This window comes from Pseudochaenichthys georgianus, chromosome 17 (genome assembly GCF_902827115.2).
Source record: "Pseudochaenichthys georgianus chromosome 17, fPseGeo1.2, whole genome shotgun sequence".
NCBI lineage: Eukaryota > Metazoa > Chordata > Actinopteri > Perciformes > Channichthyidae > Pseudochaenichthys > Pseudochaenichthys georgianus.
Genome location: NC_047519.1, coordinates 32,012,505 through 32,026,159, shown reverse-complemented (window position 1 = coordinate 32,026,159; position 13,655 = coordinate 32,012,505). Strand labels below are relative to the sequence as shown.

General features: G+C 40.9%; 1 protein-coding gene across 1 annotated transcript in view; it reads right to left on the bottom strand.

The window, feature by feature from the left end:
• The window catches only part of insra (insulin receptor a), a 63,930-nt gene that overhangs the window by 25,295 nt on the left and 24,980 nt on the right, over nt 1-13,655 (bottom strand). The window lies entirely within an intron of this gene.

Genomic DNA, 13,655 nt, shown 5'->3' with positions numbered 1-13,655 from the left:
CCCAAGTTACAGTATATCACAATATATATTTATATCTCAAACTCCGGAGATATCTTGTATGGTCGGCGCTATGTGTCAGCAGGAGGGAAATCCCTCCTCCCTCACTAGCCAGCCGCCCAGAAGACCATCTGTCATTGGCCAACAGGCATGGTGAGTACAAACAGCGGGGATCCAACACTAGTTGAAAAAAGACAGACACTTATCCAGAAGGCTTGGTGAAAGTGAGACAGAGGGCGAGAAACCTGGAGCGAGACACGTGCGTGATGTCTTGCTTGTTTCTTTTCTTTTAAACACAATAAAAGGAGTGACTTTTAATTGATATAAAATTAAATCAAATGTCCCTTCCTTATTTGTGTTTAGAAAGGGTTATTTGAAAAATAAAAATGTATACAAATCTTCCAGCACCCTTGCACTTTCCTCAAGTTCCTCACGCTGAGAAACACTATGATCGATAAAGATCACAACAACTCAGAGCTGTAATTAACAATTATTCTGATAATCGTACACTATTCAATTCAATCTTAAAACTATATACTCAGTTATGTTTATAATTCTTATAAATGTCCATAACAATTTCCTAGGGCCCAAGGTAATACCTGTTTTGTCAGACCAGCTGTCCAACACTTAAAACATATTCAATCTAATCTAATGTTAAGACTAGTCATCGAGAGAGCTTAACAAAACTTCCCTGGCCTTCTTTCCACACACACACACACACACACACACACACACACACACACACACACACACACACACACACACACACACACACACACACACACACACACACACACACACACACACACACACACACACACACACACACACACACACACACACACACACACACACACACACACACACACACACACACACACACACACACACACACACACACACACACACACACACACACACACACACACACACCACACACACACACACACACACACACACACACACACACACACACACACGCACGCACGCACGCACGCACGCACGCACGCACGCACACACAGTGAAGGTTTTAGTGGTGTAAACAAGATTAGTTAAGGACAGAGACAAGTCTGTAGGTTGGCTGTTTGTACATGCATCTACATGTGTGCGGCGTGCCCTTACTTCAGCCAGTTACGTAACATCAGACTCTGCAGGTGTGAGTGTATGTGAGTAGATCAGCTGAGTTTGTGAGTACAAGTGTGTGTGGATAGATGGAGGACTCTCAGAGGTAAATACAACTGACTGACCTGCCTGCTCAGATTAGCTTGTCAGCCAAGAGAGCCACATTAAGACCGTTTGACAGCCGAGGAGATACTGAGTCCCTGAGGTTAAGGGCAGGTTACAGGTCAACTCGTAAAATTGGGATTATGTTCCTTCTTTTAGGGCAGGAGTGGGGAACCTTTTTCCTCTCAAGGGCCATTTACATTTTTTCTACATCCTCCGAGGGCCGTACAAATGATTGACCTCTGCTTAAAAATACTAAAATCACAGCCCATTCATTTCGCCTTTCTTTCATGCTGTGCAAAGAAAAAGCAACCTCTCAATCCAGATATGTTACCATGACTCATGCATGCATGCACGTGCACGGTTGTGGCATGACCACCAAAACAGAAAGATATGGACACAAGATGTGTTCACATGTATTTAGTTTCCTATCCATGTGGATATGATTGAAGTGTGGGGGGGGGACCTAACCTCCTCTAGGGGGGTCCGGGGGGCATGCTCCCCCGGGAAGATTTGTTTTTAAATGTTGAAGTTAAAAGCATCAATCTGGTGTGAAAGCAACATTAGGAGATCTATGGATACATCTCTCAACATCCATATGAAACAGAACTAGAAGCAGATTTTCTTTTTCTTTATGGACATTTTACAAATCACTCTCCTTTCAAACTGTATTCTTGTTTATCAATAACAACTTTTTTTTACTGTCATATAGTATTTTATACCCGTTTACTTTATTCTCTTATTTTTGTATAACTATAATGATCATATAAAGATGGGCCTTTACCTCACTGGTTGGAGAAAAAGCTTCTTATATTCGTTAGCATAGCTAGCTAACCAGATGCTAATAACAACAAAGTTATTGACTGTATGATCAGTGTGACAGATCAACAGATCGCCACTGGGCTTTCAACTAAAGACACAGCCACGCAGAAACTGCGGCATGTGTACGGCTCCTTATGGGTTCTGCAATTTCTGAAGTGCCGGAGCGGCGTTCTGGTGCTCTCCGTCAGAACTGCACCCCTGTCAGACGAGACATATACCACGTGATGACGCGTTAGGCTCGTGTTGTGTTCAAGGACCCTGACCGTGGCCAGGAAAAACAGGCACTCGCTTGTTTAATTTTGTTGCGGTCTAGATTTCTTAAATGGTTTTCTTTTTTGCGTGTGTTTATAAATTACCTCGAGGGCTGTACCAAATGGTCTCGCGGGCCGTATACAGCCTGGGGTCCGGAGGTTCCACACCCCTGTTTTAGGGGTTTGAAATCATTTTCACCCACATTAAAACAAAACAGGAAGGGACATTTATGTTCCCATTGCAGGAGACAATTATCTCCAAAGTCTGTTCTTCTTTGCTCGCTCTCTATTGTTGCTGCTTGGTTTCATTAGTGTCCTGAGGTTGACCCTTAAATTAACAAAACAACATGGACCCCCTGTCCTCATAGATTCACAGAGGTAAGCTCTTAAAGATTAAAAGAGTGTGTGTTTGGGGCGGGGGGCAGCAATATGAGAATGGCAGTGTGCGCGGGGTGTTAAAGGGGGCTTGGTGCTAGAAAAAACAAATTATATAACCACCTTTTATCTACGTCAGTCTGTAAATTGAAATAATCTACTCGGCAACAGGATTTACAACAATACAAAAATTATGATTTTCACGCTTTAAAACAAGAAATATCCACTTGATAGGTTTATGTTCAGACTCAATAGTTTATTAGAAAAGCTGCCCTTCAACTTCCCCTCCAATGTGATGTATGTACACACAAACACACTCCCAAAGCTTTGCAGTCTGCTCACACCGACTCCTGATCCTGCAGCTGGCTCCATGTCGGAGCACAGGCCCAGCAGCAGATCCACCCTCAGCCTTAGCCAATGTGTAGGCTAGCTGCAGAAGCTAGCCATTCAAATGGCCTCTCCCATCTCCAAGGAAGACAGGCGCACAGTTTAACCCTTTGTGTCCCTCTCTCCCCCCGCAGCCAGTCAGACAGCAGCAATGGGAGGTCTGAAAAACCCTCCGACACAAGAGCCACATAGTAACAGGCTGGAGCTGCTCTACTTTTTCCGTCTCTTCACAACTGTGAATCGCCTTCTTTTCTACTAATCTAAACACAAGTATTTCCTGGTAAATAGTGCTGATTTTCAGGCACATCAATCTTGTCAGAACTTTTCAACCGGGAAAACATTTTTCTTTGTCTTTAATGTGATTGTTGATTGGAATTTAGTAGTAAAATGGGTTCAAACATGTGTTGAGACAAACCTGTTGTGTTAGTATTGAGATGAACAGCTCGCTGCCTTGGGCGATGCATCAGGTCTCATCATGTCCACAACTCATTAGCAGATTTTACATACGTTAACCGCACGGGAACAACTGAAAAAAGTCCATACAAATTTAAATATGTGTTTGAACAAAAACAATAACAAGTCCTTCAACAAACGGCTGGATCAGGGGCTTAGGGCTGACTTTACATTTAAAAATAATCATTTCAGACACTATGATTAAACAAGTGGAAGGCCATTCATTATTATTTAATAATGATTTAGATAATAACTACATTTGAGACAACTTCTAATATAAGGTAGTCACACAATCCTGTTATCATATTAACCCTGCATTAAAGCAGAAAGTTGCTCATTAATATGAACAACTTTGATAAACGATGGAGCATTTCAGCTATGATCACCCACAAATATGTTTTGGGTCAAATTTGAACATTTGATTTTTTTGTTTTGTTTTGTATAATTTAAAATGAAATATCTTTGGAAATTGTGTTCGATCAATTAGAATAATTATTTGTTCTTTTTAAGTTTCATTAAAAATGGATATAAACAGTTCAGATAAAGGAATATAACTAGGTAGTTGCATCTCCACATTGAATCTGTTCAGGTTTCAATTAGATCTGAAGCGGTGTATCTTAAGGTTTTTTAAACAGAAGAAAGAAAGACATTTATTTGGAGATATTTTTACAACCAAGACATTGCTTCAGTTGTGTTTCCAAGTAAAAATGCTCAAAGAAATAAATGTATCTAGCTACACTTTCCATGAGTAGATGATAATAATAATAATAATAATAATAATAATCCATCATTGTCATTTGCAGCGATGTCTAATGCTTTTTTTAACAGACGATGCAGACTTTTAGGGTTAAAGAGGGTCATTTAATTTTAGTAACTGATATCAACCTTCAGATATGCACCACCACTTTCATGAAGCTCAAGAACAAACTGTCGAAAAGATTTGCACACTTCTCTTTGCCAGCAGCTGACTTGGCCGTGTCTGCCGAGTTGCAATCAATGCTGGTAGTCGATCCTAAATTAGCTGGATTGTTCCTCATGGGGCCTTTTATAAAATCAAAAACTGACCACACTGAAGGAGATGTTGTGTGCCTGTCAAAAATGTTTACAAGGGTGAGACCCAGAGGACCTTTGAGAGTGGGGCCACCCCAAGCCATCTTTGATCTCCTCGAGCGAGAAGGACGCAGAGGAGACGGTTTGTCATTCTTTCCCTAAAACATGCAAATCTCCAGATAGAGGCCCAGTTTCTTTATTATCATTAGAGACCGTTCAGTTAGCCGCTCGTGAAGAGCAGAGGTCTTTTCTCAGTGGTCAATTAGTTATGCTCGGCTTGAGTTTGCTCTTGTCAGCATCTCAAGACTTATCTTGCATTTGGACAGCATCACCTGACAACAATAGTGCTGGGTCGGCAGTTGGACTTAGGTCTGTTTACAGTTTAGCCACAGTTTTTATTTATTTGTCTGAGTCTTGATGCTGAATGAATTGCCTCCCGTGTCTGAAGTCCTTCTCCGTATTACTCTGGTTCCTCTAACACCACTCAGATCTCTTGTTATGCAGTTGATGCGGTATGATCACATGAAGGCCCGAGGAACAATGCTGCAGAAATGCCTGTCTCTTTATCTCATCAGCAGAGGTTTCACTTGGATGATTGCCACACAATGAGAAGCTCAATCACCGTAGCTCGACACAAACATCAACAACAAATCAACTCAACTCCGAGCCCCTGTGTGGTAGAGAATAATACATCCGTTCAGGTCCATGCCAACTTGGAGATGGGAGGTGAAGAAACAGATTTGCCCAGCCTGCCAACACAAGGCGAGCTTCAACAACGTGGGGTGTCGAAAAGGCAGAAAGAATCCACTTAGCTTGCAAGGAATGACTCACAGTTCATCATAATCGGCTCCTTGTCTGATATCTGCAACCAACACACACGCACTGTATGAACAGTTATCTATCTCTATGTTCCTTGTTTCCACCAACATTGAAATGCACACCAGCAAGCCATTAGCAATGTGTTCATTCAGGCACGGAGGAGCAAACTCCCCCAAACCCTGAGGTTTCTGCCTAAAATGAAGAGCCTCCGTACATTTTATGAACCACAGTTCTCTCTGAAATTATTAAGGGTTGTGAGTTTTTCCAAGTTACTTTTATTTGGCAGGAGAAAAACAGCAGTATAATCAGGCTTTCTGCGTCAAGATCATATTAGACCCCAGAAAATGCCAAGCGGGAATGTGGTGGTGCGCGGGTTGGTAATTAAAATTCCACGGCCGTGACATGGGTAGTGTTTAGTTTCTTATGAAAGAAAGTTTAGCTGAAGCTCAAGAAGGGAATAATCTTAAGAAGAAGAAATAAAGAGCTTTTGAAAAATGGAGAACTTTCAACTTTTCTTTCAAACTAACTGACAGAATAAAAGAGCTGCAACTTGAGCGCTCAATTAAATGCCAAATTTGAACTTTGATTTATGTTTGAAATGTGACATGCATTGCTTGGCAGTGGCTGCACAACAGCTGACTCGATATTCAGGGCTGATTAGGTCATGCATTAAGCATGGGAAAGGCACAAAGAAAAAGAAAAGGCTAACGGTACATCCACACAGCAGCTTCAGAAGAAACTTCCACCGCTTCTCTGCCCATTGACTTTGAATGGGATGACGAACTGCATTGTGGGGGAGCGAAGCGAAGATTTCCAGGATGTCCAGGATTCCAAAATTGAGCAATGTTCAACTTTTGAAGCTGAGCTGGAAGCGCCAGCCAATCAAACACCTTTATGCAAATCTGACAGTAGAAGCGCTAGCCAATCAAACCGCGTGTAAGCAGGGAGAACCAGACCGCAGTTCATTTCCTCATATTCCAAACGAGAAATTACGGTAGCAAATCACCCGGTTCGTTACGACCAGAACTATTAACGGGATACAAACCGGAGGAACCAGGCATGGAGGGAGGTGGCAGAGACAGTGGGTGAAACTGGTAGGTTTTCGCCTGTTTGGGGAGTTTATATATATATATATATATATTGCTCGCATAAAATCCCCGGGGTTTTTTGCTTTGTATGTCGGGATTCATGTGATTGGTTGTTGGTCGCATTGCTCGCAAAATATCCCCAAGCTGTCAGACACGCCCAGCTCCCAGATTTTCAAGATTTTTGAAAAGCTGCTGTGTGGACATACCGTAACCCATATACTGGTTTCATAACGTCATTTGTAGCCTTTATTTAACCAGGTGAAGCCCCTTGAGATCAAAAGATCTCTTTTTCAAGGGTGACCTGCAGGACATTAGTTACACATGTAACATAAAAACAACAGAACAACAATACGGATGACATACAACATAATGTACAGGGTACAGTTTACAAAACTCTATTTACAGTGACAGGTACCATGAGTATCAAACAGCATGTCACCCAGCCGAGTTTTAAAGTGATGCAGGGGAACCAAAGTGCTCAGTTTTAAACAGGTTTGCAGACTGTTCCAATTTAGTGGAGCTGCACATCTAAAAGCTTTCTTCCCTAAGACAGTCGACAGTCCTAGCACTTAAGCATACAGAGGTGTTGGTCTGTAGAAACCACAGAGCGGCACGCTGATCTCTTTTACAGCACAGTTACAGTGAGAGCTGTGCAGGGCCAGAGGAACACAGATTGTAAGAAAACAAAATGTCCTAAAAATTGAGGCACGTATGAGTCAGACATCTGAAACCTATTTTTTTTTTCTTTGTTCCTATTTTCAATTTAAACAAAAAAACCTCAGTCTAGTGAGGGGGGGGGACTTTGATGTACTGCAGGGGGTACTTGAGTGTATTTCCTTTTTAGTAATGGTAAAATATATCAGATTTGCAGTGTTCTTAAAATAATTATACTTCAATAAGTTTGATACAATTAGATTGTTAGTACGATAAACCACATTTGATATGTAACATTTCTTATCTTGATTGCAAAGGTTAGCTGCAAACAAACTCAAACAAGTTTGGAGGTTGAAGTTAGACGGGAATCCAGATAACTAACTTGTGCTGGAAACATAGAAGCAATACAGCTAAACACACGGAGAAAGGTGAACGCAACGTTCCTTGTTTCTCACTCAAATCTAAGTGCAACAATAAATAAAGTGTAGTTCAAATGATGAACCATCCAGATCTCTCAGGTCTTCAGGGACTGATCAGCTTTCTGTCCCCAGAGTCAGAACTAAACATGGAGAAGCAGCGTTCAGTTATTATGCTCCAAACATCTGGAACAAACTCCCAGAGACCTGCAGGTCCGCTGCAACTCTGACTACTTTTAAATCCAGGCTGAAGACTTTTCTTTTTGTCGCTGCTTTTAATTGAAACCGAGCCGTTGTGTTCATCAGTAAAGTGGAACTTCTGTGTGAACTATTCATATCTTAAACTGCACTGTAACGTTTTATTCATGTATTTTTTCTTTTAATGTTTTTAAATGCCTTTGTCTGAATGTCTTTCATTTTTGTAAAGCACCTTGAATTACCTTGTGCTATATAAATACATTTGCCTTGCCGAGTTCAACACATCTTCAACACCATCTTAGTGTTATTGCATGAATTGAGATACTAACATTTGAAATGTTGCATTTAAGAATTTTGAACACTGTAGTGAACCTCTTGTACCTTATTTTATTTCTCCACCAAAAACGTTTTGCAAGTTTGATAAAACACTGGTCTACACATTCTTTAACTCTAGTTTTATAACAAAACCCCTGGGGCTGCCCTTAGTGTGATTAATGGTCTCCGCCCCAAAGATGTCTGTCATTAATTCAGAGTGGCCTGGTTCCCTCTCTGCTAGTGAGCAACAGATGTATTATAGTCTTCTATTTCCACACGTCTCTGCAAACTGCAGCTCCTGCAAATGAAGACCAATCAGCAATAAATCAATTCATCGAGCGCATGGCGTTGAGTCGTGTTGTTGACTTTGAAAAGAGTCACAGGGACATCAGCGATAATGCTTTACTAATGCTCATTTCCATATAAAAGCAAGTCATTGACAATGACACTGATATAGAAGTTTAATGAAATGCTTTATTATGACTCAAACAACCCCAGGCCTTGTAGACTGAAGACAATCCATTTTAATGTCGTTTGTGAGTTAAGGCTTTATATAATTTGAGGGTAATTACTTATATTCTATATTTATTAGCACAAAATACCAGACAGAGAGAGAGAGAGACTGGTCCCTCCAGACATAGAGGGAAAGCATTCATTAAGAGGTGAAAACAGCTGACAGCGAACGATACGATCATTAGTCGACATCAAAACTTTTGATTGATAACTTAATGAAGTCATTTTTCAAACAACCATCAAACTGTTTCAAGCTTCTCAAATGCAACGCTTTTTATCCTTCTTTGGTCTTTTGGGGTTGGTTTGAGGTGTTTTGTTGATCTGTCCGTACATCGATCAATACTCAATTTTAATAATAAATATGTTATCATCATTAGTCATTTAACATGAAAAGTGAAATGTTCTTTGCTGGTAACAAGCTTCTTTTATTGGAGTTTTGCTGCTTATTTATTTTTATTCTAAATTAATAATCTGAAGTTCTTTGGGTTTTTGACTCCATGGGACCTGGGAAGTTCTTTGGGCATTTGTAACTGTTTTGGGACATTCATAGACAAAGCAGATATTTTCATTATACTCATTCTGAAGTTCTTCTAGTTTGAGTAGTTTGCTTTTTATTGTCGAATGATTTACAATCATAAGAACGACAAACAGGTGATATTTATTCCATTTGATATACCAACTAATTTCAGTGATTTAGTTTTGTATAGCACAGAAATAAGTTAGATGTCAGTCACGGTCGATAGCTGTCACTCTGACATCTAAATATTGAAGAGTACATATTGAATCGTTCTCAGAAACTAAGTTAAGAAAAAAGATTGAATCTTCCTGAACCAGACGACCAAAAAACGATCAATTTATTTGTCTAATTTCTTACCGCTAACCACTGTTCAGCTGCTCTGACTCAGCAGCAGCGGGGCTCGGGCGAGGCGACTCGAGTGGTAACAAGAGCCGTAAACAATTTCATTAACTGGCCCAGTCTCCGTTAATAGAACAAAAACACACAAACAACATGGAAAGGCACTTTTTGTTTTTAACGCTGCCCTGCCGCCGCTGTCATCTGAGGGCAGGATATCCAGTTTGTCCGTGACTGGAATAGGAATGATAAACACTGTGCACTCATTGATGGCAATTACACTGCCTGCTTTACAGGCACATGACGCACGCCACAGCCTTGAATCTTCATTTCCTCTCAGCGCTCAGTGTCAGGCTGAAATAATGACTACCTCTTCGATTAACTTTGACTACCTGTTATGACATCAAAACTATTAAAGTCACATTTACATCATAATAAAATGGACAACACCCATTTTCTTTGTCAAATCCTATCCAACGCAATTCATCTTCTTACTTAAAAAGGGAAGTAGTACAAATAAATCCAAAATATTCGCAAAGAAATGTCTCCTGTCACACTGGAAATACTTTTTTCTTTTGGTAGACACTTTTGCCCAAAGCAATGTAAACATGATGTCTGGGTCCAAGTCAAGAGAGCACGGGTACTGCTGCTCTTTCAAAATGTCTGGTCTATTTTCATCACAGTTTTGTCTTTTAAGTGCATCATATTTCAGTTTTCCAGAAGTACCAATAACAGATTGTGTTCACTAAAAAGAAAATCTGTGAAAAATAAACGTGACAAAGTATAAAAACACAAACCAATGTAGTAGTACTCCTCACTTTAACAATGTCAGACTTACAATGGAGGTTAAAAAAAGAGAAGTCAGCAGTCTAGAGAAGTAACAAAGAACAATAAAAGTTACGCAAGTTATGCTTGAACTCAAATTAAAACGTATTTTGGAATTACAAATCTATTGCACAATTTCAACATTTTACAATCGATGTTTCCATTTAGCTTTACGTGGACTGCAGAAAAAACCTCCTCAAGCCTTTAAGACTCTAAGGGTTGAAAAACACCATTACATGATGTTTTTTTTATTTCTTTATTCATTTACAGCTTGGAGTACTTATAAATATTAGCGCTTGGCACCGCTGCATCAGTGTAACAGTATTAAATAATAATGATATTTTGCCACTGCATAACAACATTTAAATAACAGCTTAAATAGATTACAAGGCCTCGTGCAACTTGTGAAAGTAGATAAAGAGCAACAATTTTCCTGCGGGTCTGATTAAATAAACAACAGTGAGGTGAATCGAATGGCTGGGGTGAGTGTGAGCGCGTACAGCGGTGAAGAAACGCCTGTCGGCCCAGCTTTACCAAATGCCTGAAATGTCTGGGATTCCATGGGAATGGTTCCAGGAGCGGCGAGGGTTCGCAGGGTGCAGCTCCACGAGACTGAGTGCCAGAGCAGTTAAGTCAGCTCAAAGGAAAAGACTCATGGTGCGCGCGTGTGTGTGCGTGGGGGGGGGGGGTTTGAGAGCATTCTGGATTTAGGCTAGTAGAATAGCGCTCTGCATACTGAACCATGAAGAGAGCAACAGACTGTAAAGGCAGGCTGACGCGTATCTGCCTGATCTTGTGTCACTGCTTTTTTTCTTTTCATGGCTGATTACAAACTAAATGCTTGGTGAAAGAAACACGCCAGAATTTACTCTCGTAAATAAGTCCTTATACACGAGATCCATTATTATTTTTTTATCGTATTTTGTACCCGTCTTGTTTTTTTTTTGCTTAATTCTTTTGTATTCCTTTGGCTTCATAATTCTTTATGTGATGACTGTTTTTAAATGTAACTTGTGTGTTTATTTTTTAGTATGGCGTATTGCTTTTTGTGTTTTTGTAAAGCTTGTTGAATGGCCTTGTAGAAATGTGCTATATGTCCTTGGTTTGGGACTTATAGCTTTGTATATCACAAGTATTGCCACTTTGTCAACACATTAGTGTCAACATAGAAGGAGAAAGGGCTGCTGTGCTGATGCCGAGTGTTTTATATTCATCTCAAAACTTTCCAGAGTCAACGCTTTTGATTTGTTCCTATTCCTACAACAATGTTAGCTTGTATAGGAGTCAAACACTGACTTGTAATGCTCAGCACCAAATATAAAAAAGGTACAAACAAGTTTTTTTACAAGAGAAATTATAAAACATCTAAATATTAGTTTAGAAGTCTTTGCACAGTGGCTTCAAAGAAAGATAGGAAAGGAATTCATACATGATGGCTGGGTTGTAAATACTTCTTGGAAGGGTAATCTTATTGCCAAAACTAAATCTATATTTATTATTTGCATGTCCAGCACTTTGGCTCGACCAAAAGTCGTTTTTAAAATGTGCTATATAAATAAAACCTGATTTGATTTGATATATCCCTTGCATTGCTAACTCGCTAGCCATATATTCAGTGACACAGCAGTTTAAAATCAGCGGTGATGTAATGTCTTAACAAGCACACATTTTCTATCAACTTTGAAAACATCTAAACGTACCTCTCGCTGGAGTGAAGTGCTACAGATTTAAGCTTAAAGGTTTAATATTATAGAATACAGAATGAATGAGTAGCCATTACAGAAATAGAAACAGAAGGAATGATTCATGTGATGGGAGGGGCACCAGGCTGGCTTGGCTTTCAAACAGAGTTCGTTTTAAGGCAATGCCACAGGCAATGAATACAGAAGCTTTTAACATGTCACAGAGACATCCAAGAATCTAAAGTGACACACAGGCAAGTCAAGAGTCAAGACAATATAATAAAGTCATAGCTTCTTTGTGTTACGTCACGACAGGGGTCAATTCTTCCATCTCAAAATAATAAAGCTTGGTAACAATATCCTTCTATTTCCCTACAGACAGCTTTACTAGCGGCTAAATGTGTCCTCTTTCCTTCCTTGCTGACCTCCCAAGGGTCGGCCATCAGTATTTTGGTCTCATAAAAGTGTCTGCCGCTACTGAGACATCAGCCGAGGCCTGTGCTTCCATTCATAACCTCGGAGAGGAAGCAGACCAACAAAGACCGGAAACAATTGGGAAGAACTCTCCATGAACTTCTACGGCAGCCATTGTTCGGGGTGGAAAAGGATCGTGGCGCCAGCGCTGCCCGTTGCGTGTGGGAGCTGCGACAAGGTCAGTGAAGAGGAGGGCTAAAGGTCAACGACGGTGAGGCGGGAACCATCCTCCTCTACTCATTCCCCCTCTGCACCGTTCTCACCCCCGTAGTGACCGGTGACCTCGCTTTTCCTTCTGATATCGCCTGGATGAATGACTGATGTGTTCATATGCACGATTACACCACAGTGTTACTCTTATGTTTCCTAGCAGCAAGACTAAACAATAGCCATCCACTCTGTCTGCACAGACACACGCAGAGGTTATGCCCCTGTGTGATTTATAACCCCATGTCTGTGACACACACACACACACCACACACACACCACACACACCACACACACACAAACACACACACACACACACACACACACACACACCACACACACACACCACACACACACACACACCACACCACACACACACACACACACCACACACCACACACACACACACACCACACCACACACACACACACACACACACACACCACACACCCACACACACACACACACACCACACACACACACACACACACACACACACACACACACACACACCACACACACACACACACACACACACACACACACACACACACACACACACACACACACAGTTGGCGGACAGACATATGTGATGGGAGCCAAGAGTACATTTGGAACATCCATATCAAGAAAGGTCCGGCAGCGAGTCGTCACCTGACCTGACTGAAATGTGATTCATAGGAATACTCCAATTGTGACTGGCTGCACGAAACCAACTAATCTCTGCCAAAAGCCACAGGGTCACAAATGCTGCAAGTGTAGAAAGTACCAAACCAATCGGAGTTCGAAGCATCTGCTAAAAGCTGTTCTTGACCTTATTAAATATGTAACAGATCTTGAAAACACTGACGAAAGCTGCTGCGAATAAGAAGAAGAAGGAGGAGGAAGATGAAGGCCTCCCGTGGGTGTCTCATCTCTGGCAGAGTGTAGATAATTAAGATCACTTTTAATCATGTGTGTAAAATACTGGCCACCTGGGAAATATCAGCCCATGTAGATCTCTCAGGGCTCGATGCAACAAAGGCTACAAACATAAGCTGCATTCGATTACA